Below are 24,822 nucleotides of genomic sequence, written 5' to 3' on the forward strand. Positions count from 1 at the left end.
CTAGAGCAGAAAAACACATTTATTGAAAATGATGAAAAAAAAAAAAAGATAAAGAATCTCAGCAATTATTTCAGTCTGAAAGTCAGATCTAACATTTTGAAAACATCCCCCAGTTCAGCACTTTAACCAGAAGCTGCTTTATAAGCCAGGGGCCCAACCAGTGCAACAACGGTCCTCAGCACAGGTGATGATAGCAACAAGCAAGAGTTGATAAATCAGTGCAGAACTTATTACTCCGGAGAGACATCCAAATACACATACTGACAGCCACCCACTAGAACAATGTTTACTAAATTGTTCTGTACGCATCAGACAGCAAATAAGTAGATTAAAGACGGATGACGTTTTTTTCCCTCACTTTTCAATCAAAACAAAATTTTCATTATCATTTTTGTTGGTTAGTCATCTCTAACGCACTTATAAATGTGTAATACGTGACATTCTGGTGAGTGTAAATGTTTCATCATTCTGAACGGGAACATTATTCCGTGAGTAGCAGAATTCGGAGACATGCAGGTCAGTCCAAGTAAGCATTAATAAAACCACTGCTTCGCACCATCCGTTTATAGAAACACATTACACAGAATCCTCCAGAAGTGTCTTAGATGGACTTTTAAAAAAAATATGGGGACTACCTCTTGCAGCCACTAAATAGTGCAGCCAAGTGTTTCATTACTGTGAGTCTATATGAACCGAGTTCAGAGGAAGACATGAAAGTACTTAGAAATGTCATAAATCTTTTATCTCAACTTAATAATAAAGCATAAGATACTTGATATATCTCAGGTATATTTTTCCTGCTTAAAGTCCCTGCTACTGTTGTACTGTATACTATTAACCATAGCCTCTTTAAGTCCACAGAAGTCAAGGTACTGATACAGTCAGAAAAGGAGGAGAAGGAAAAGAAGAATACTCTAAGAAAATGCTCAGAGGGGTAGAATCTCAGTGAAACCGCTTTGTCTTTTCAAAAAAGTCCTTTCCTCCACCCCCCACCTGCCCCATGCGTACATGCATTTTGTCCTTTTTGCCTATTTACAAAGCTGAGCTGCAATGCTTAAAGTAGAAATCTTTCATTATTTTCTTTACCACTAGTTTTACATCTAGGTTTCATCGTTGTTAAATTCAGATAACTTAACCTTTTCCTCTAAAAGAGTGCTCAGTAGTTTTGTGCATGCAGCACTCCCATTTAATCTGCCAGATGGGGCCTTATGTTCACAATCAATAGTGCAATCTTCTCATTTCATTGTCATCTTCAAAACTGGGATATTACAGCACAGTGGAGAAATTCTGAAACATGAATTGGAAAAGAAAGATCTTCTCCAGCGATACTCTGAATTCATGGAAACACACTTCTACCTTTGTCCACCTTTTCTGTTTCATCTCTCTGCTCATACTCAATGCAGAGCTCTTCTCTGTGTAGAATATTGTGGATGCTGAACTCGCATTATGAATTTGCTCTCATGGTATAATCTCTCCTCAGCCCTGGGGATTATATATTGTGAAGGTCTCTGTATTATCCGCTGGTCAGGTATTATTCATAAAAGAACTGAAATAACTTAGAAAATACCCAGTGACAAAAAGAAAAATAACCAAAACCAAGTGAAAAAAGCATATATCCAAGGAGCCTTCTTAGAGGATGGAGTGAAGATGACAAAATGACTACTTATGACTGACGTTCCAACATATTCATCCAGTCAACATATCACATTTACAGGACAGGATGACTGCAGCATTATTCTTCAGAAGTCAATGATATCTGAAAACAGGATGCAACAGAGAGCGGAGTGCTGTAATATTCTAAACAGTTACGGAAAGAATTGCAGGAACAACCCAAATGGCTAAGTCATGAGACGAAACCAGCCTGAAAGACAATGTGTTTCTTCTTCCTAAAGTACTGCAGTCGTACCTTTGCAATGAAACAGTTAAAGAGCTGTCAGAATTTCCATTATAAATGGCAGGAGTTTATAACTCATAAAAATTCACTCCAGGGTGAAATTTGGCATAGGTATACCCCAGTCTTGAATTTTTTTGTTTGTTTGTTTGTAGCCAACTTTCAATAAAGTGATGCAGCTGTTCTTACTTACTCATGAACGAACTATAGAAATTTATCCATCTGATATGTTTTAAGCACAACAAATACTTTCGTTTAGAAGTATAAAACTGACAAGGACTAGGTTCAATTTCAGTTCTCATAATTCAGATTTGCTGTTCTCCCATCTGGGGTAAATAAAGCAGGACAGACAGAGGTTTCCCTTCCTGTGATGCCATGGAGTTAGATAAAAACTAGAAAGCTTTGTAAGGCCCATTAGGAATGAGAAAAAAAGTCAGATGATGATCCCCACCTCCTCTTCCTCACATTGCCCATTCTCCCCCTTCCTCTCCAAGGACCAGCTGTGAAGGTGACTAGAGCAAGGGTAAATATTACACAGTCTATTCCTAGAAAAGGGAAAGATTATCGGTGTTCCTTCCCACAGTTTCAAGCGTTCTGGTACTGTTTATTCCAGTACTGTGGGTATGGCTAAGACTAGATTCAGCTTATCCAGAGAATACATCCAGATTTATATTAAATCTGATATGAACAACTAAACCCCCCTATATAACAAATAGGCTATTTTAATAATGACTCTAGAGCTGGTAGTTCTCCAAATCTATGCACCTGTCATGAATTTACCACTCTCCTTGCTAAACGTGAAAGCCAAAGGAAAAAAATATATATGGTAGGGAAACAGTCTGAGTCCACGAAGTGCAAAAGTTTAAAAAGGGCATCTGTGAAGTCCTTTGTAATGAAAACCAGATTTAGCTATTGTACTAAAAGACTCTTAAAACATCTGAACTTTCTGAGGCCTTGGGAAAGACATCTGCACTACAGGACTATAAAGAACTATGAAATGCAAAGCCCGTATCACGTGAACACTGATCATTACCACCTGGAAAACAAGCAGAAATAAATAATAATAGCTCCCTATGTTCTTTTGAGGCTGCAATTTCAACCAGTTGCAACACGTATATTCACACTCCCAATTTCTTCTAGTTTTATCTACCTCATCCTGCAAGTTTTCTTGTACATTTATCTGTCAGAGTCATCAGCTAAAGTTGTTTCTTCTTCCCAGAAAGTGACCATCAAAGCCAGTTAAGAAGGACTCATCAGACAAAGCCTCATTTGTCTGGTTTACCCAATGTCTATTCAAGACAGACAGAGAGTTTTCCTGAGGGAACATAGGAAGGCCAGAAAAGAAGCCAAAAACATAGAATTGGAAAATTTCCAGACCAAATCTTACTTTCTGTATTACCTAAGCAAAATACTTTCCTCTTTTACTTCTTCACATTATCATTATAATCAATTCTTCATTTCTTCTCTCAAACTCCAGTGCTGACTTTCCTTTTTTTTTTTTTTTAACTTTTTTTTTTTTATAAACTCACCACTTCTTTCTTTACAACTTTTCTGAAGTCCATCCATCACTTTCTTTCAATTTTTAAGGCCAAAGAACTAGTCCATGATAAGGAAATTTTTCTTACTGCCTACAGCCATCTCCTCCCTGCTTCTCTTGCGCCTTGCCAGTCCCTCCCAAGAGCAGCTGCAAAGACCATCCACCTTTCCATTTCAGTGCTTGAAGTTGTCTTCAGAAGCTCTCCAGTGCTCACCCTTCATCTCACCCCTTTATCCTGTCCTTGTCTGCCCATATTGTTTTACTGCTCCTTGGGTGGCAAAAGGACCTCAGTAGTAGCTGAACAGAGTTGTGCCCGTTTAGCAATCTTGCTTTGAAACTTTCCAGGAGTGGAAATGAAGACTCTTCTATTAGCTGTAGAATTAGAAAAGCGTAAAGATAACAGTGAAAGATGGGGAGAGTTTTTCAGCTACTAAACACAGCTGTATTGTGAAAAATGCCAAAGTGTTTCTCTCAGAGCAAATGTTAGGTATTCATACAATATGCAGCATAGAGTTGTTTCTCCTCATGTAACTAGGATTAAAAGGCTATGGATTTCACAAGAAATGTTGTGATTTTTCTCTATTCACACTAGAGAACAAGATCCCAAATATCTCCAATTCAATAATTTTAATAACAGATTAGAGATGACCCTATCTGGTATATTCAGCATTGGTATATTCTGGTATATTCAGTATTCTCTTTAACTAAACATCCAACGGCACCACAATTAATGCAAAACTTAGACTAAATAACACATATGAGCTAGGTAAGTTCATTAAGTTCTCAGTGATATTTTTTTTTTACTCTGCAGAAACACTGTGACATTACAAGGTACTATGCATAACTGTATTTTTGCCTAGATAACAAACTCTGTAACACATGTAACTGAGAATGCAACGTGCTGAGTGCAATATTTTAAGAAAATGGACTACACCTAAGATTTTGATTAAAGATGCTGCCATTTACCATACAACCTGAGCCTATATAATAACTTCTTAAAAAAAATTAGATTCCTGATCCTTCTAGATGTTTACTCTTTCATTCCAACAATAGCTTATTACTGGAATTGAATAACTGACTAAAGACTGCCTCTCTGCTTTTCAATTCATCAGGCTTAAGCAGAAACAGGACTGCATCTTTGGCCTTTGTTGATACTGCTGTCCAAGCTTATTATCATATGAATATCTAGTTATTGTTTTATAAATGTTCACATTTCAGGAGCTCTCTGCTTTCTTTTCTCTCAGTAGACTTTACCATATCCACCTTCATTATCGTCATGTGGCAGCACTGCTCTTTGCCTGCATTTGCTACTTTAAAAATTAATGCACTGCTATTTTCTGAATACTGTACTGCGTAAGCTGCTTATGAGTACATTATGCTATCAAGCGAGCACATGCAGAAAAGCTTCCTAAACTGTTATTCTTTCAATGAAAATACAGCTGGTTCTGCTTCAAAGGCACTTCTTTTCACCTGCAAATGGACTTGCTCCTACACTTATTCCTCAATTCATTGTCTTTTATTTGTGTCTGCAAATCTTTAATTGCCTTTAATTAGAAAAAAGTAAATTCAGTGCTTTAATCTTGCAAATACATTCAATCATAATTCTGTCTGGGATGAATACCAAGTTCTATTCACTGACTGATCTTTATAACAAAGGTATATAAATTTATTGTCCGTTTATATAGACCACACCAATTAAACCACAATGGAAAAGCAAATAGATAAGAGTCAAAATATTTGAAATGAGAAATGTGCAATCTAAATTTAATTACTCAGACGAATTATTTGAAGATGAGTTATTTACAGCATGCCAAAAAACCTGACAGATAGTAAAATTTGCTAATCAACATTACAGATTTAAAATTCCTTTCAACGCTTTCAGTATAATTTGTAGCAACCAACAAACTGCTGTCCTGAATCTTTCTGTGCTGGTATTATAGTCATAATCAAAACACTAGTAAGATTTTTTTCCACATCGTAGCAATATATTTCATATGCTAAAGTATTGTTTAAAGCGTAACAAAACTACAGCTACCGTGTAAATTTTAGCTACTGGTAGTAGTTTAATTAAAATACATTAACGTAACTGATGCTGACACCCAGACTAAAATGTATACATAGATAATTAGAAACTAGAGATAGACTGGGGTCAGCTTTACTGCCAAACTGGAAGTGTGAAACAGTACACCTAGTTAAGCTGAAATCAATGTCATTATTATTGTTATTATTGGTTCGAACTAGTGAAGGTTCCAGGAACCCTCCTGCGAAATCCTACTAAACAAGGACAGAAGAAAATGGTCCTCTAGGCTCTTTAGGTTTTCCACAGTCTGCCTTTGAGCAGCCCCTCGATTTCCCCACTGTACCAGGGGTAACAAAGGGCCACAAAGATGATGAAGGGCCTGGAGCAGCTCTCCTACAAGGAAAAGCCTAGAGAGCCGGGACTGCTCAGCCTGGAGAAGAGGAGGCTCAGGGTGAATCTCATCACTGTCTATAAATACCTGAAGGGAGGGTGCAATGAGGGCAGTCAGGCTTTTTACAGTGGTTCCCAGTGGCAGGACTAGAGGCAACAGGCACAAACCAGAACACAGGAGGCTCCATCTCAATGTCAGGAAGCACTTCTTTACTGTGTGGGTGACGGAGCACTGGCACAGGTTGCCCAGAAAATTTGCAGTCTTTTTGCTTGGAGATCTTCAAAAGTCACCTTGCCATGGTCCTGGGCAATCAGCACTAACTGGCCCTGCTTGTGCAGCGGGTTGGACTATAAGATGTCCAGAGGTCCCTTCCAACCTCAACCATTCTGTGAAATTCTGTGAATCAGTAATGTAACTGATGTGCACCAAAGGAATTGTAAAACCAACATGGTTTTACTAAGGTCAGATCGTGCCTGACAAATATGGTGGCCTTCTACAACAGGGCTACAGCATGGGTGGGTAGGGGAAGAGCATCTGACATCATCTTCGTGGACTTGTGCAAAGCATTTGACACTGTCCCCCATGATATCCTTGTCTCTAAACTGGAGAGACATGGGTTTGACAGATGGACCAGTTGGTGGGTAAGGGATTGGCTGTATGGTCACACTCAAAGAGTTGCAGTCAATGGCTCGATGTCCAGGTACAGATCAGTAACGAGTGGTGTTCCTCAGAGGTTGCTATTGGGACTGGCACTATCTAATATCTTTGTTGGTGACATGGACAGTGAAATTGAGTGCACCCTCAGGAATTTTGCTGATGACACCAAGCTGTGTGGTGCTGGACGGAAAGGGCTGCCATCCTGAGGAACCTGGACAGACCTGAGAGGTGGGTCTGTGCGAACCTCATGAAGTTGAACAAGACCAAGTGCAAGGTCCTGCAACTGGTCTGGGGCAATCCCAAGCACAAATACAGGTTGGGTGGAGAACAGGTTGAGGAGAAGGACCTGTGGGTGGTGGCTGACAAGCAGCTCAATATGGCCAGGTTGGATGGGCCTTTGGGCAGCCTGGTCTAGTGGGAGGTGTCCCTGCCCATGGCAGGGGTGTTGGAATTAGATGATCTTCCAACCCAAACTGTTCCATGATTCTGTGAATTCAATAGGCTGCAAATACAGCAAGTTAACTGACTCAAAAGTTCAAGTCAGTTAGTACCTTCAACAGTTCCATAATTTTACAGTAGTTTATTTTTTATTGTGATGGAATAAAGTTTATTTATTTTTCTATATGCCCTGAAACTCCTGCAAATGGACCGTCTCAGTAGCAGAGTTTTTCTTTAAGTGCCTTTATTAATGCCAGCAAGTTAGGTGTCTGGTATGGGGAAAGAAGTGTTTTCTCAAGTGCTTTGTAAAATCATCCAGATCCACAGAGGTATCAATGCAACTATCGTCTAAGATGTGTGTACAGAAGTATAAGTTTAAACCTTTTTCAGAGATCTTAAACTAGCCACTGTGCATTCAATGAGTAACAGAATTTGAATCCAGTGAAACTCTGTGAAACTCTAATTAAACTGACATCTATGTCTTAAATACGCATGCATCATCTATAACTCTACAACTTTAAATTTGGAAATAACTATTGGTCTGGGAACCTCAGAAAAACACAATTCCAAAGAAAATTCTGGCCTAACCTCAGTTAAAATCAGACAGCAAATCACTCATCAGTAACTGTATTTAGGGTGTTATAATCCACCTTCGAGAACTGGTGCCAGAACTCTAGTTCATATGCATGAAAACAGGACGAAGCCCTCAAGTATTTACTATAGTTTTTTGTGGTCTCAATGTCACACAGACTATTCAAGTACCACTCTTTTCCAGAGAAACAGAAAAGAGGTTTTCTTGTTTTTAATTGCTGTGATTACAGAGTTTTCGGAGTCTCAGGTTAACAGAAACACTTTGTTATGTCTTACACATACTCAAGAATATGTGTGTACTCAGAAAAAGCATGAAAACCCCCCACAGCCTCTCTCTTTTTTATTCAGGTTTAATGGCAGCTCAAATCACTGACCATTTTTCAATCTTGAGAGACAGAACAGCTTGACACTAATAATACATTTGCAAAGGACACATCATCATTTAACACAACATTAAGTGCTCAGGGACAACTTTTTACCGTAGACACAATGTGCTCTGAGCTCAGGGTTGACATTTAATGCTACAAAGATAATCCAACCAGTCATTCATGAGGGGTAAATTAATTTTCAAGCAACTATATTTCAGCTCTAAGCCAACAAGAAGGATGCATTAAAATGAATAAGTTCCTTGTATGCTGTCTGCAAGATTAAAAAAATAAAATAAAATCAAAATATAAAGCATCCTTAAATATATCAAAATATACCCATTTAATTATTGCTATCTTTCTCCGATTCCAAAACGCAAGTCTGGTAGTATTTGTTAAATATAATATTCTGACTGGAAACAAAATCCCTTAGAAAATCCCTCAGAATTTCCTCTGAGTTGCCATGAAAAGCAGCATTAATGAAATGCTTTACATTTAAAATCTCAGCTAGGGATAGGTTGACTATAACAGGCAATTAAGAAGTATAGAAAGGTGCTAATTCAAATACTTTTTAAAGGAATCTTTCAAAAATATACATAAAAATTTAAGAAAAACATTTCAGAAAGCTGGTTATCAATAACATAGAAAAAAAAATCAATACTTTAAATCAGTTAATTCAGTCATGAAATTTCATTATTTTCAACACCTGCAGAATATTTTCAATTAATTGTAAGACCATAACAAAGGTTATGAAGAACAGCAGTAAAAATATTGATATTTACTAGACAGAGTTTGATGGGCATTTTTTCATACATTCCGAAATTAAATAATCTTTTTAAACCTTTTGCTTAAGCCCAACAGGTGTGTGCTGACAGCCATTAAAAAGTAATAGCTCCATGTAGCACGGAGTATCTTGAACGCCCATGATGACAGCTCTCCAATTAACCTCTCCAACAATCTCTCTAACATTTTTCACTCAGACAACTATGAAAATGTTAAACACCTTTCTTAAAAATAAATTAACATAATTAATTCAAAACAGGTCACTGGGTGAGTGTTTCGCTTCTTTTCTTCTCCGCTTACATAATATATACATGCATTAATGTCCGTATGTAGTTTTGAGCACATTTTTATTATTTTGCTATGGAACAACTACCAGCATTTGCACTTTCATATACACAACCATGTTTTAGTATAAATTCTGAAACTGAGGAAAGCAAAACAAAAATGTGACTGCTTAGGAGCGAAGTACCAACATTAACATGAGTACAAGCATGCTTTTATCAAACATTTGATTAGGTTTTGAGGAGAGAATGGAAACTACCGTATGGTTTCTTTGACGATCAGAGGTGTGAAAAAAGCAGCACAACGTGTGGTATGGGCCATATAGCACACAAAGAATCTTTCTGCTTTTTTGAGACAGGCTGAGCCCAGCTCCAACTTGGCTTACACCGATTTTATTAACTTTGCTGGCTGCAAATAGAGGAAAATGTGATATACCCTGTAATAAGTGGAAACAGAGTTACAGACTTATGGTCAAAGCTTTCTAGGAAGACAGACACAGCATGCAGCACGATCCTTCCAGAGCCATGCAAGGTCTGCGAGTGCTCCTTCGTTCTTTGCAACCTCTGTCTTTGCAGCCTCAGTCTTTCTTTAATATATTTTGTTCAAAGGTACACTCATAACCTCACCTAATAGGTAAAAAAGCTGAACAGGAGGAGATCTACCAAATAGAAGCTATGTAGCAAAGGCAAGAGAAAGGGAGTGTCATCATCATTGTCACCGACACTCACAGTATCTGGAGGACCTTCCAACAACCATGTTCAACACAAACACGGGAACTACAGAATCACAGAAGACAGGTCTGGAAGGGATCTTAGAAGTTACCTTGTTTGTGTCCTCACCCCAGAGGAAGATGAAGTTTACTTAAGTAATTATCGACGGATGTTTGTCTACATAGTTCTTAACAGTCCTTTAAAAGGGAGACTGCGCAGTCTCACTAGTTTTCCCTTAGTTCTTCATGAACTTTATCATGGAAGTTTTCCGCATGTTCAATATCTAACTTAGACCTTCCTTACTGAACTCTTAGAACATTACTTTTTGTTATATCCATCATAAACTTGGAGAACAGTTGATTTATCTGCTTTTTTTCATAAGGTAATCTTTTACTCCTACCTCTTTACTTTCTCCCATACTGAATTTGCAAACCAAATTCATCATCCCATTTACCATTAAAATACTGGGTCCAGAACAGACCTCTACGGACCCCTCATTACACTTCTACAAACAGACACTAAGCCATTAATAACCACCAAGCAGAGTTTTCATAACAATTTGGTACCTATCTTAGAGTAGCTCCGTATTCACACGTCTCTGTTTTTTTATCAGAATACGCTGTCAAAACGCCTTGATAAAGTCGAGGCATATGGCGCCTCTTCCTTTGCTCCATCCTTAAGATTTGCTACTCTGTCACAGAAGAAAATCAGATTGGATTGACAAATCACATTGGCTGCTACTTACCTCCTGGTTGTGCTGTAGATTCTTACAAGACACCGTGTGTCCCTGTCCTGAAGGGTGTGAAAGATGAGGGAGCGGCATTCGATCATTTATGAATATTATATGTCCCATCTGTTTGATTGTTATTGTGATGTTGGCTGTATAATTACCAGAGGTTAGCTCCACTAAGAGTGAGCCCGTCCTTATGCAGGAGGGCAGAAAATGACTACGAACAGTTCTCCACTGAGAGTATTTAAAGAGGATAAAGGAAAATGTGGAGACTGACAACCAGGTCACCCCATTCAGCTGCCCACAATAAAACATATCTATGTAACAGATGCTCCACAAAACATCTTCCCTGTTCTTCTCACCCCCAAAACTACAGAGACAGAAATTTCTCCCACTTTCTTAGATAAAGTTACATTTTTTTGACCTTACACAGAATATGAGTGATTGAGGTCACAGGAGAAGTTAAAGATCCCCTGCCAGTGATTTTTTTTTTTTCAAAAAAAAAAACCAACACACATGCAAATGACTCTAAGACCACGATCCGAAGAAAACCAATACCCCCTCTCCTCTTTCCCCGCTGAAGAAGAAAACCCGTTCAACACTCTGAACCAGAAAGAAACTCTTCCAGACAATGTCTCTGGCAATAAGTGTAACCTCTGAGCATATGAATGGGCCAAAGCAACCACTGCCTAAAAAAACATTCTCAATACTGGTAATGCGAAATTTATTCCCAATTACTCTGGTGTATATCACGCCGGTGCCAGACAACATCACTGAATCACTCACGACAGTGGTTGCTGAATAAGCACCGCGGTATCACCACGCACTGTAATATTAAACCTTCTGGATAAAGGGTCAGTGGTGCTTCAGGAGGTCAGCAGAGCTTCTCTCCCCCTCTGCTACAGTTAACCCCTTGCTACCTGATGTGTCCAACAGTACCGATTGCAGCCTGTCCCTGGGGAGAATCACAGCGAGACAGCGGCACCCCAGAATCACCCCTTCACCCATGCCCCTGCCAGTAGTAAATTGACCAGTACTAATACATAAGCTGTCATTAAATCCTATATCTGATTTTAGGAAAATCAAAAAAGACTTGCAGCAAACAAAGAACTTTGATAAAGTCACATTATGAGTCAGGGGCAGAGACTTGGTGACAACGCAGCTAAACAGAGGCTAGGCTGACTTCCTTCTAATGCCTGCTTGATGAAAACATTTTTTTTAACATTAGCCTGTCTCTTTGCCACCAAGACTAAAAACATTCTTTTCTTCAGATTGATGTGCTGGTAATTCATCACCGGTGGTCGCAACTCGCTGAAGAAAACCTTCCCAACTCTGAACTAAATCATACCTGAATTGGAGCTAGAACTTGTGTGTAAAGGACTAAATGTAGAGATTTAGTCCAAGTATGAGATTCATGGATTTCACCTAGGAGAGGAGAAGCTGCACGACCTGAGAGAGACACCCTACGAACACTCGCAGCCAGGAAAAGCACTCGAGGACAACACTTGATCTAAAAAGGGACAGGGTGGGGGAAGGAACTAAAGACATCTGGGTGAAAGGACTTGCGTGAGGTCAGGCACCAGAAGAATGGCACGACTGTGATCCTGAATGTCTTAACTCCTGATCCACTGTCTTATCCAGTGGATAATGCTTTTCTCAGAATTGAAAATAAATTGGATGCTGTCTGCCAAGATGCAGTAATTCCTCACTAGTAAGTCATATCATTCTGGACCAGCTGTATATTACAAGACCGTCCCAAAATACAAGTTGTAATTTATTAATTCTGCCTAAGTAAAAGGTTTGCAGTAATACTGTCAGCATTCGCAGTTCTCACTTCACTGAAGCACATTGCAAAGGATGCTTTGTCAGACCTATATATCACTGTCACTCCAGGAGTCAATGCACTGACAGCCTTAGCAGAGGTGGATGTTACAGGATACTGTGAAAGTGATTATGTAAGTTGGAAAAGCAGGTTTCTGGTGTCTCACTCCAGCAATGCAGAAATCAGAGGCTTTTAATGGAATTAGCGGAGAAGGGAACATCTCTTGTATACATCACCATTATCCCTTGAGATCCTAAAATTACTTGTGAGCAATAATCTCTCCAACTCACTCATAATTTTAGCACTCCTAAGAACTACATATCTTCAGTTCACCCATAATTTAAACTTCTCTCCTTCAACAGAAACATCACCTGACAGGTCTTAACTAAAAGTGAATGACAGCAATAGCAGCTTACTTGTAGTGTAAAGGAAATGCATATTTATGAGCACCCAGAGTAATGGCTTATGGACCTCAGAACTAAAGGTGTAATAATGTCTTCAAGGCACATCAGAAGGCACAATTTTACCTTCAAAAGCCAAACTGGGCTACAGCCAGTGATGAGATCTGTGTTTGTATTAAGATACTAAAGCTTGCTGCTACAGAAAGAAATGATAGAGAAGCATGTCTGGCCTTTACGTTTATCTTTACTTTTCCAGACTTACTATTCCATCTTTCTTTCCCCTTTGTGAAGGCTCATGGAAGAAGAACGCCATGTGTGTGTGCAGCGTATTAGAACATGTAAAACAACAGCATCTTACTCCAGACTTCAGGACTGGACTTGATGCCTTACAGGAGAATGTCTCATATCCATTCACTGCACTCATCAATATAGAAACAAGAATAGCTAGACTTGGCTTTACACCTCCTCTTTAGGCATATACATTTGTCAGTTAACTAAAACACCATATTTTTCCAATCACATTGCCATCAGAACAATAGCAATGAGTTTATCTGAGACCTTTTGATTTTATTTCATTATCTCCAGAATCAGCCCTCTGTTGATGTTTTTATGAATCAAGTCAGTCTGTTTCAGTAATAGTTTTATTTTGAACCCGACTTCATCATAAACAATTTAAATAGTGAAAGGCATCTATGAGGGCAGTTTACTCAAAGAAGAAAGGACTACTCCCAGCATAATTTTTTTCCAAAACTTAACTCCATAGGATGATCTTCTAAGTATGTTGCCTCCTGTAGAAAACATAAAAACTGGAGAGACTGCTGAGGAAAACAGCCTAGAGTCTGGAAAACTATTCTATTAGAGCAGATAAAACATTGGAGCTGCTTTTTATTCCTCAATCTGCCACAAAATTATTGTATAACCCTGGGAAATCTCTTTCCCTCACAAGACTTTGGTTCTCATCGAAAACTCTGAGATGTAATGGTGTAATGGTGTAATAGAAGTGAAAAACGCTCATGAGTGTTATCTATTTGAGATGATTCTCTATTGGCCTATATTAATTTATTTTTTAATATTTTAAAATTGCATTTACAAATATAATGAGAAACAATTAAAAAGTACCTGAAAAAGTAACCGAATCTGCTAGTGACCCTTAAAGTCAATTTCTTATTCATTAAAAATGTATGATAAATATTTATAAACCCATGCACAAAGCAATTTCAGTTTCTGGAATTAAAAGCATATACAAATACTCTAAATTAAACAGAAAATGAACTTTTAGCTGTGCCTGCTTCCTCAGAAACTCTTACTGTTGACATTGGTCTGATCACCAAGGTCCTAAGTAACATCTCCCCTCTCTTTTTCTCTGCTGAAGAGATCTCTTCATGTAAAGTCACCAAGTTTGGCCTCAAGGGCAATACATGACGCAGAATTTCACCCAGGCACTGTTACGTGCAGCCCAGCAATTAGGTCCTGGGTGAGGTGCATCTGCTGGGGGTTAGTCCTGATGTGCAGCACCAGCAGAGACTCCACCGCTTCCCGTGGCAGGGTGCTCCCAACAGAAAGGACAGGCATTGCTCAAGACAGATGAAAGAGGTTATTTGTAAACTACCAGAACAGTTCTCTATTAACATTCCTCTCTCTGATTGATTCTTTAAACATACCAGAATGGACACATTTATTATACATAGCATGCAGAGTGAAAAAACAGTCAATGCATTTCTTTTTCAGTCATTTTTCAGTCCCTCGCAACCTAGAGGTTTGTCTCACACTCAGAGTGAATTGCTTTTGTGAATGTCTTGTTTCATAGATAGATAGATACGGAAACACAGAACAAAACAAAGCCACACACCCTCCCTATGGCCTGTTTTTGAACAGTTCAGTTCCTCAGAAGAAAAGAGACACAACTTCACTTCCAGTAACAATGCAGTCCTTATGACAAATATGCTTTTCATAGATCCAGGGAAAAGCCTGTGGATTTGATTAAGCCAAGTTCTAAGAATTGAGCAAAGGGATTCTGTACATGCATAATAAGGACCACTAAATTATTAAAACAAAACTAAAGCAACTAACATTTGAGTGAAAGGTGCATAAAATGAAGATTTCCATCAAATTACCTCGTAGTTCTTTTGGTGCAAAATCCAAAGGAGCATCAGAAATACAACGCTAATTTCAGGTTCATTTCTAATCTGTAATTTTTTTCTTATGATAAAAGGGCTACAGAGTGTGGCAAAAGAACTCGCTGACAGTTCACACAATGGTGTGGCAGTGCTTTATTTTCTATTGGTCCCCCCCCTCCAAAATAACACATGAAAATTCCTGAGGTACCCACCCACCTGTATTTTTAATACAGATACAGATACTAACAGGTAGGAAGGCAGGCACTGAAAAGTCAAGGAATTAACATAAAGTTGTCTGTTCCTAATCTGAACACAGAACTCCATTTCACAATAATGTTCAGAAGCCCCTTCCTCTCGCCATAGAGAAGTAAATATGGATGATAAGATTCATTGACCAAGTAGTATGGTATGTAACAAGTGAGACAAGGGACCAGAGGAAGATAACAAATGCATTTTTGGTGAGGATAATAGACAAGGACCAAAATCTCTCTTCTTCTCTCGGCCACATGTTTTGTGTATGACCTTGGACAAGACTTTCAAGTCCTAGATTAGCCTTCCTTCTTTTCTGGTAGTAAAAGGGTAGAGTTTACAAGGTTAAACGTATAGCAATGGCCTTATCTCATCCTTCCGAGGACAGCATCCCTCACCACTATCACATAGCAGCCCTAGCTGATATGTTAGTGACCAACAGTCCAAGTAGATACATGTACCTTGACCACTTGCTGGTCCAGGGATTTCCCTAACTATAACCCACTTCAGTCAATACAGCCATCTACTGCAAGATACACTGGGAATGAAGCTCTTTCAGTGTCCCCCATCATAGTGTGCAGTTCCATGATCGCAGCATTTTTATGCTGAAGATTTCAGCAATGTTTAGTGCTGTACACCCACATGAATTTAATTTAAAATGCGCTAAGCTAAGTTAAAATTGTTCTTGGGAAACAACTGATTTCGCATACACTGCTCAATACATACATAGATGGTTTTACTTCTGAAAGAGAACTCTACCTAAAAAAAGCACTTTAGTCAGTGATGTATACAGTGGAGACCACCCATATTACCATGCCCTTATTCTATAGCCTTTGGCACCCGCTATAAACTCTATCCAAACTCTTCCTATTTACTTACTGAACGAAATATGTTCCTGGGTTCCTTAAAAACCTACAAATGCTTTGTGCTTCTCTCTTCTGTTCCCTTGGAGATGAGGTATTTGGTATGAACCTTTTGTTTTGTTTTGTTTCCCATTGACATTTTTTATGATGAGAATGCCTGAGTCACATCCTATTCCTGCCAGTGGGACATCCCACAACAGCTAGGGCCAAGGGACAACAGAAAAGTCTCGTCAAAGACGTACCTTGGGATTCCCCAAGAAATTGTATACTGTAATTACTAATAGACTCTGTCTCTCTCTCAGTACTGTCCTTCTCTAAAATAAAGTATAAAAAAAAAAGAAGCAGCAACATCAAATGTACCTAGCAGATTATCAAAACAAAATAACAACAACCAAACAAAAACAGCCAAACAAAAAGAGATGATGCTATGGAAATGCTTTGAAAGTTTTACCATACTACGTTGAGAGCACAAGCACTGAAAAACGAAATGTAACATGACCACAAACATGTACCCCTCTTCTCATATCTCTCTCCTTCCATCCCAGACTTTCAGTATGAATTTCATCTTCACTTCAACAAGGAGAAAAAAGCGTGTGAAATTCAACATGATCTTTTCAGTTCTCCTTAAATTTTGATTTTGGTGAAAACACCCAGTATTAATTTTTCCGCAAGTAAAACTACAGGCAGAAAGTTATGGTAATCCTTCCAAATGCATTTTCTAGCTATAAATATCTTGGAAAGCTGCTCCACTTCACAGTGAAACTTTGTCCATATGGAACATATGACTAGAAAGGACTTTGTGAACTACTGAAATCCAGTATTCTGTTAGTGAAGGCACCCATATCATTCAGTTTTGTTCAAAACTGATCATAGGAAATGATCAGTTGGAAAGCAATCTAGAGCTTTTCTCTTCTCTAAACTACAGGTAGGACATCACTCAAGAACCTCAGTCTCCTATTGGTAAGAAATCACCGTCTGTTTTCCAGCTGTGTCTCTTTATGGACAATTTAAATTCAGTTACAGACTGAGTGCATATGGACTGCTGCCTTTCCCTAGTGTTCACTCCTAAAACATTCACTAAGAGCAAACACATTTGTCTCAGCTTGTGTTTGGCTGGGCTAAAAAATTTAACTTTAAAATTGTTTTTATTTTCTTGGTCATTCTAATAGTTCTTTCAGCATCTCTCAATTCACTGATGAGCAAAACAGTAATCAGTACTTCACATGCACTGTCACCTTATCCAATAGCTTTAATTATCTAATAGCTTTTCTTATCTCTACATTCAATACACACAATGACAAAACACATTTCTTCATGGCTGTATTTTGGGTGATCACTGGAAACAAAGGCTCCTATCCTGTCCTGTCCTGTCCTGTCCTGTCCTATCCTATCCTATGCATTTCTGGCTGATGAATTCACAGCACTGGTAGCAAGCTGGTCATCAAAGTAAAGATATAAGCCATGCCTTGAGACATTGACACAACCCACCCTGATATTCTCACATAGCAATGTCTGACAAGTGCCACATCTTTAGTTTTCTATTTTTCCATCTGCCCAGGCAAAGGAGGGTAGTGAGCAGCTCTGAGGACCTTTTCTGTGTTATGACGTTATGCCAGTACCGTTCTAAGTAAATACACTATGAATGCATTTCAGAAGCAAATAATCAGAGAGAAGGTCAGAGTAATTCAGGCTGGAAGGGACCTCTGGAGGCTACCTGCTGCAGCCCACTGTTCAAAGCCAGGCTAACCTCAAAGCTAGATCATGTGGACTGGGTCTTCATATATGCCAAAAAGTCTCCAGAGATGGAAATTCCACTTCTCTAGGAAACCTACAAACCGTGTTTAGCCTCCTTTATAGCAAAACTTTTCCAGAATTGTTACCAAGTTAGCAACGCGCACAGTTCTTTGATAGTATTTTGACAAGAGACAATAAAATCCTAAAGCAACAGAAGCCCTTCCAGTGTCTAAGTGTTATTCATTTTTTATCTTCACACTTACGGATTGGATTTTGCTCCCGGTTAAAAGGATGAGCTTCTGAAATAACTTTGCTCAGTTCAGTAGTTCAATACCTGTCCCAAACCTCCACCAGAGGAAAATCCAACCTTCCAGTCATGGCTTCTCGACTGTAGGAAGTGTTTCTCTTTAGACTAAAAATTGCCTAAAACGTAGCTATATAAAGCAAAAAAGTTAACACTGAACCATGCGTTTCAACTTCTCTTTTTGCATTGGGGTAGAATAAAGATGGGGAAAATGATCCTTCATGAACTAATTTTTTTTCTGCTTTAGTTCACAGCGAAACGTTTTATTCTCCCTCTCTGAAGAGTATGTAAAAGCACTTCCCTCTCTGTCCTTTTCATGACGATTACTCATTAGAATTTAATAGTTTTCTCTCCGCAAACACAACAGATCATATTTGCTTTTTCCATTAAGCCATTTGGGCAGAAAATCTTCCACAGAATATATGCTACAGGGTCTGTGGTTTTCCAAGCTCCCTATCAAGATACACAGAGCCTCCTGTGCTGCAGACAGGAGTCTGATTTTCTTGTACCTCTACCAATCATTTCCATCTGGTATTGTACTTAACAGGCTGATTTTCTGAGACACTTCACACTATGAAGTATGTTAAGGATTGTACCTTCAGTTCTATTTGATTTGCAATTTATTCAATGTTTCTCCCTGTACACTTCATTCTAGTTTGCACTGTTCCCATCTTTTCCAGAAAAGACACGGAGGACTGCAGTCTAGCTTTTCTGGAAAAGTATTTCTTCAGAGATAATTCCACTAATCATTTCATTCTGTTTCTTTCTAATCTTTGGTAGGCACAATACACTGTACTATGCTTGACCATAATGAAAAAGGCTGTGCCAAAAAAGAAACACATTTAGGTTTGGTTGTGCCTTTCGAAAGACAATGCCATTGTTCTCTGCAGAGAGTGCAAAATATCTCCCGAAATAGATGGACTTAAATGATAGTATTTGTTATTCATAATGTAATTCATCAAGATCTGACCCACAGACATCACCCAACTGAAATCAAAAGTGAATCCAAGGACATCAAGGAAAGCCTACATAGGAAGCTAATCCTTCTCACACTGCCTCCTAATCTGTACAATCTGCGTGTTAGATGCAATAAAGACTCTCTATAGACTGACTCGAGCTGTAGTTTGGCTTTACAATACGTTCAACAGCAATACCAGCTTATGGCACTTGTTGGCCTGGGTTCTGGCACGTGTCTCAGTCCCTGCAGCATGCCATCCTGCTCTTCAATGCGTATGAGCCCAGCTGCATGCAGCCAGATGATGAAGCTGGTAAGGGAATTGATTCAACTGCCCAGCCCATCTTTTTCTTCAAGCTGGGTTAAAACAGCACACAAACAGCTGTGCCATTGCAAATGATGGTGTAGTATGCACTGTGACATGGGGAAGTAGCAAGATTCAAGTGCCTTAGATGGGTGTTGCTAAAGGTCACTTTGTAATGTCAAACTGCACCCCCTGGCTATCTGTTTGCAGGTGTACTGCATATTATACAATGCCACTAGGAACGGGAATTGAACGGTCTGCACTATCCAGTTGCGAGCACAGTCCCTGATGCAGTTCATGCCCAAGGTAAGCAGCTCCCAGGCAATTCCCACACATGGCTCAAGAGTTAATGTGGGCCCGGAGCAACTTCCAGGAAGCAGTCTGCATGCAGCCACTCTGTGTTAGGGATAAAGAGCTTAACAGTATGGTCAGGGGTGTTCGATGGCAGTTGGCCTCTGTGCCAGAAAGCAGTCCCAGGCTTAACTTACACGTGCAGATATGAGACATCAGCCCAAATTCAGACTTTTCACCTGTTAGAATAAAAGCCTACAGAGATTATTCTTACACCTCTTCACTCAATACCTCCAAAACTCCTACTTACATTCTACCTTAACTTAAAACTCCTTCCAGCTCTTCAGTGACATTGACTGAAGGTCCCTCAGGCAAGGCCTACACAAACAGTTGCACATTCATTCTGCCTGTGCTCTGAAATGGCTAGGTAAAAGCCATTTTCAAACTAGGCGATGCAGTGCCATAGAGCTCAGCATCATGGTCGAGTCAATTAGAATCACAGAATCATCTAGGTTGGAAAAGACCTTCAAGATCATTAATTCCAACCATCATCCTGACCTGCCAAGTCCCATCTCTAAACCATGTCCCTCAGTGCTATGTCCTCCAGGGATGGGGACTCCACCACTTCCCTGGGCAGCCCATTCCAATGCTTGACCACCCTCTCCATGAAGAAATTCTTCCTAATGTCCAACCTAAGCCTCCCCTGGTGCAACCTGAGACTGCTTTCTCATGTCCTGTCACTTGTCACCTGAGAAAAGAGACTCTCACCTTCCTTGCTGCGACCTTCTTTAAAGCAGCTGAAGAGAGGGATGAGGTGTCCCCTCAGCTTCCTCTTCTCCCAGCTAAACAACTCCAGCTCCCTCAGCCGCTCCACATAACTCTTGTTTTCCAGTCCCTTCACCAGCTTCATTGCTCTTCTCTGCACGATTAGCACTGCTAAGAGGCAGGTCAGCATGTGTGCAATGCTCAAGGGGCCCAAAGCCGAAGGATTTAACACACCCTCTGAATTCAGTCTTGCAATAGCTTCAGTGAATCTGGGCCACTCTCATCAGTATGCCATAACCTTGAGCTGAAGGGACCATGTCTAATGCTGAGACACTGTTTCCTTCCATATGCTAGTTCATTATCCAGCTCCTCGCTGTTTTGACTGCCAACAAATAATGATGTTTTTCAACACTTCTCCGCTAGGAACTGAATGCACAAACATTGCATCATAAATGCCACCCAACATCTGCCAGGCAGTTACCATCTTCCCATGACTATCACCTAGGCTGAACCTGAGCAAGTGATTTAGTGATGAGCTGTGTCACATCCTGTTACCTATTACATCCTAGATTATCAAACCCCAATTCTAACAAATAAGAAAGGTATTCACAGGTATTTGGTTAAAATACCACAGGAAAATTATTTCTAAACAATTAAACACGTATTCTAAATTCATTGTTATTTTGTTAATGAAAAATCAGAAGTCATGATTCAGGTTATCACTGCTGCTACAAATCTTATAGCGTCAATGCAGACATGGTAATAAAGACAAGACATTCACAGAATGTAAACTAAGGCAAAGGTAGCCTTTTTCTACCCTTTGTATTTAACAGGCAGTCAAAACTCTTGAGGATATTATTATTTAATATAGAAGTTATTTTAGAGCAATAGCTTTGCAGAGCAAAATCCACTCAGTCATTCCAATGTTACACACCTTATCTATGTAGCTGGGGTGATTACAAGAAAAAGACTTCAAGTAAAATATTTCAGAGACTAAACAATAGATCAGTGACTTGCCTTATATTATCTGTAAATTTATTAATTGCAATCAGAGCACTCCGTCAGAGCAGAGTACTGGTACATAACCTACATTCCACTTCTCACTGTATGGCTCTTTTGTTCACTTCATGGTGCTGTGTTGTACTGATCCAACAGCTACACATTTGAAACATCTCAAAATAACCCTGCCTATGTGAATATTTTCAATAGCGCATATTTTTGATCAGCCTTAACCATCAAGTAAAAGCAAACGACAGTTGCATCATGTTTGCAATTTCTGTAATTCCAATTCAAATTAAGCAATTGCCTTTTTATATTTTCATTCTAGCATTTTGAGCTCACTAAGATGCTTCTCCTGCTATTTCACTTCCCATCCAACACCCAAACCCTGAAAGTTATATTTAAGACTCAGCAGGCAATCCCATAAATAGTTCAAGACCTTGTAAACCACAATGAAGCCCATTCCTAACTTCTTTCTTCCAAAATAAGACATTATAGAAGAAAAAGCCTCCACTGAAAAAATATTTCAATTCAAATAAGTTACAGAAATCCCTGTCAACATGCAATTAATGGACCACATGACAACCATCACCAATATGTAAAAATTCATTACAAATTCATCCTGCAGAAGCCAGATGGCTGTTCTGTGGTCATGCTTACCCAGAACACAGACACCTAACACATTTTTTTATGGCCATAAAGAGGTGTGATACCTGTTGAACTGGTCACGTCCTGAAGTATGAAATACAAAAGCCTCTCCAGTTAAACCTCTTGAAAAGAAGAGAATTGAACCAAGGGGATTGTATGTGTTTCCTTTCGCTTCAGTGGCCCCTGCAAAGCTCACCAGCCTCCTTGCTGCCTTCATTTCTGCTAGCCAGACACTGAGGGAGCAGCACAGATTTAATGGACTGCCACGCTCCACTGTGGGACAATGGCTGGGCAAAACCTAACAACACCAAATAAAATAGCTCAACATCTTGTAGCATTGTAAGTGAAGATGTGGTTACAGCTATGCATTACGTCCATCTTAAGCATCTAGCAAGAGCATATGTGGAAATATGCACTGACCATTTTATTTTTCTGCATTGCTGTCTGATGATAAAAAAAAAAAAGAAAGAGAAAATCAGATGTGTAGTTCATTGCTCAACTCTCCTTGCATTTATATTGAAATATTATTACTTACAAGTATAAGCACATGGAACACAAGCAGAGAATGAATATATATAAATACTGTATACATAGAAAAATGATGTCTGAGATTTTTTTATAAGAAATGTGTCTGAAGTTAGATTTACAGATTCACATTCAGATGTGAGTACTTTGAAGTCTACCCTTCATGCATCTGAGATAAGATTTTCAAAGGCTGATACAAGAATTTCTAAAATTGTTAAACTGCTCTGTCTCCAGATGTAATATATACATGCTTATGTGTCTACAGCAAAATTTTTATGTATTTTGGATAAGATGCAAAGAGGTTGTTTTAGGATGATTTTTGACTGCAAAAATGAATCCACTGAAGAATGGATCAGGCACAGAGAAAGCACAAGCACAAATATGTATCATTGCAAGAACCCTGTAGACACCAGCTACCTTACAGGAACTGCAAGTGCTTGAAATAACACCATACTGAAACGCAGCTCAGCAATTGGAAACACTGAGCCAAATTTCACTGTCATTTACACCTATAAAAAAAAAAAATCATAGCGACACCACTCAGTGAAATGGTGATATTGTTGATGAGCTTAAAATAAGAGCAGACTATGAGCCTCCATCTGTATAAAAGTACTAAACATGTGTAGTATAAACGTATAGTAGAAGTAGCATAATCAAACAAGTTCAAAGAAACAACAGGGATTTACTGTGGAGAAGGGATGGAAGCCAAGGGAGTTGGATTCTCCTATGAAGCCAGGCTGAGGGATCTGGGGTTGTTCAGCCTGGAGAAGAGAAGGCCCCGGGCAGACCTTACAGAGGCCTTCCAGTGCCTAAAGGGGGCTACAGGAAAGCTGGGGAGGGACTCTTTGTCTGGGGGTGTAGGGATAGGGGAAGGGGGAATGGCTTTAAACTGAAAGAGGGGAGATTTAGATTAGATATTAGGAAGAAGTTCTTCACTCAGAGGGTGAGGCCCTGGCACAGGCTGCCCAGAGAAGCTGTGGATGCCCCATCCCTGGTGGTGCTCAAGGCCAGGCTGGATGGGGCTTTGGGCAACCTGGTGTGGTGGGAGGTGTCCCTGCCCATGGCAGGGGGCTGGAACTGGGTGGGCTTTAAGGTCCCTTCCAACCCAAATCATTCTGTAATTCTTTGATTCCCCACCTTCCTCCTTACCATCATTCTCCACAGCACATGGCATGCTGCACACTCCCCTCCCGTCCCTACTCAGTAATATCCACACAAACACAAGTACATATCCAGACCCACCACCACTTTCTATGCTCTCAGCCAAGGCAATAAAATACAGCTTTACTGCTTTGGACTTAAAAAAATAAGTGATCGCATACCATACGTGCTTAAAATCCATCATCAGTCTTCACAGAACATATTTAAAAACATCCCATTTGACAAAAAATGAGGATTGCATTAGTACAGCTAGTCTAGGTTTCACTTCATAGCACTGTTTCCCTCAGCTGCTCTTTAGTTTCCAAGAAGTGATGCCACTGGCATAAAATTGAAATTAAAGCAGCAATCACTGGCCAAAAGATATAGCTCAGTTTTTGTGACAAAGAAATTCATTCTCCATGGCACCAAACAAGAGAATGACTACACGTGGTATGCATGGCACATCAGCATAAAGTATGAAACTCAGCATAGGAGAAGATCGCAAAACTTGACAACATTCTCAAGTAAAAGCAAAAGGAGTGGTCTTTTTTTTTTTCTCCCCTCCTTTTCTCTTTATTATGTGCTTAATAGTATCTTTCTATTTAAAAACTCATGAGATTAGAGTTCCATATGTATAAAAAAGTCCTATCTATTTATTGGTTTGTTTTTCTGCCCCAAAATAAATACTAGGAGAGGTCCTTTCTTTTTTGTCTCAACTTAAAATTAGTCAGAATAGCAGGCATTTGTTTCTGTACTTTTTCCCTTCCCATCTTTCCCCTAATAAATAGTTGACTGATACCAAATATGGGGGAAAAAAAAAGACTATTTAAAAAAGTAGGTTGGAGAATTTCATTCAATTGATATCAGTCCCGGTACATATTTGCTTGCCACAAAGGACAGCATTCTCAATGATCAAAATACTGCCTTCTGGTCCTGTGCCTTCTCTTAGCAGACAAAAGATACAGGAATTACTGTTTTGCGATAAATGGTGTGATTTTGAAATTTTCAGTACAAATTCAGTCCAAACATTTTTTGCTGCTGTTGGTGTTGTTTCAGAAATGAAATCTAAAATTTTGATGCTGACAACAAACATATCCTGATCCAAAACAAAACAAAAAAAATCACATTTCACTTCAAAGTACGTAACGTATTTCAAAAGAAAATATCAAAACATAACAGTTTTTCTTTTTCTGAGCTGAAAATAAAGACAATTAGATTTGAGTACGTATGGCACCATTCAGGATAAGGAAAGCAGAGGAACATTAACTCTTTAAAAAAAAAGAAAATGAACAATAATGGAAAACAATAAA

The 24,822-nt window shown here is 39.2% G+C and overlaps 1 protein-coding gene and 1 long non-coding RNA gene across 5 annotated transcripts in view; one reads left to right on the plus strand and one right to left on the minus strand.

Annotated features, from left to right (window-relative positions):
* The window catches only part of TRIQK (triple QxxK/R motif containing), a 63,143-nt gene that overhangs the window by 14,736 nt on the left and 23,585 nt on the right, over nucleotides 1-24,822 (minus strand). The gene's annotated exons all lie outside the window — the stretch shown is intronic.
* LOC308191000 overlaps nucleotides 7-24,822 on the plus strand; it is a 159,991-nt gene continuing 135,175 nt past the window's right edge. Inside the window, exon 1 of the long non-coding RNA XR_013947634.1 lies at nucleotides 7-23,299. This is a non-coding gene — a long non-coding RNA (uncharacterized lncRNA). The remainder of the gene's footprint in view (nucleotides 23,300-24,822) is intronic.

This window comes from Anser brachyrhynchus, assembly GCF_964034855.1.
Source record: "Anser brachyrhynchus genome assembly, chromosome: 2".
Taxonomy (NCBI): domain Eukaryota; kingdom Metazoa; phylum Chordata; class Aves; order Anseriformes; family Anatidae; genus Anser; species Anser brachyrhynchus.